Raw genomic sequence first — 1,225 nt, forward strand, 5'->3', positions numbered from 1 at the left:
ATACTTGCCCTCTAGGAAATGAGCCTTTTACTTTATCTTCCCCATTGAATTTGCTCATACTTCAACATATGATAAAACAGAGATATGAAATCAGCTGGATACATTAGAAATAATCATAAAGGACTGGGGATTAATGTTTTTTTCCCAGGGAGAGTGTCACCTGTATCACTCCTATGAAAATTCACAGATATATAATTTCAGTTCTTCCTCTATGGCACCAGATTGCCACTTGGCACATGAGATTTAATTACCCAACAGTTCCTATCATATTGCTCCAAAAGAAGGAAGAATTGGGCAAGGTGAACTATTGAGATTGTTGTATTAATTATTATGTTAAGTAACAGTCCCTCTGATCTTTGATCTTTGCTCCAGAAACCACATGATTAAATTTGAGATAATATTTTTTTAAAAATTAGGAATATATTTTAAAAATATTAAAACTATTAAATATTAAAAACTGTTTTAAAAAATAAGAATATCTTATAAAAATTTAACTCTACAGACATTGACAACCATATCAGATAATTTTAAAACTCAATTTTTGAAACTGAAGTTGAAAATAATGATGTTTTATATTTACCATTTTAATTTTTTTTTTAATTCCTATAGCTCAAACTTCTTTCCCTTATTATTACCTTCTATCTGAAGAACGTTTTTTTTTTTTTTTTTTGTCATGGGGCAACATAACTGCTTGTGACAAGTTCTCCTGAGCTCTCCTTCATGGCAGAATGTCTTTATTTCATTTTAATATTTTTAAAGATTTTTTTTTTTTTGAGAGAGAGAAAGATGGAGAGAGCATAAGTAGGGAAGGGGGAGGGGCACAGGGAGATGTAGAAGCAGATTCCCTGTTGAAAACAACCCCACATGGGGCTTGATCCTTGAGATCATGTCCTGAGTTGAAGTCAGAGGCTTAACCAACTGAGCTACTCAGGCCCATATATTTCACTTTATTTTTTGAAGGATATTTTTCCTGGATATACAATTCACCATTGGTAATCATCTTTCACCACTGAAAAGTAATGTACCAGTTCCTACTTGACTCCACAGTTGATTTCTAAGGAGAAATCTGTAATTATTCAATTATTTATTCTGCTGTAGGTGATTATTTCATTTTGCTGTAGCTGCCCTCAAAACATGATTTTCTTAGGGTGCCTGGGTGGCTCAGTGGGTTAAAGCCTCTGCCTTCAGCCTCGGCACAATCTCAGGGTCCTGGAATGGAGCCCCA

This window comes from Mustela putorius, unplaced genomic scaffold (assembly GCF_011764305.1).
Source record: "Mustela putorius furo isolate JIRA1106 unplaced genomic scaffold, ASM1176430v1.1 tig00001826_pilon_pilon_pilon, whole genome shotgun sequence".
NCBI lineage: Eukaryota > Metazoa > Chordata > Mammalia > Carnivora > Mustelidae > Mustela > Mustela putorius.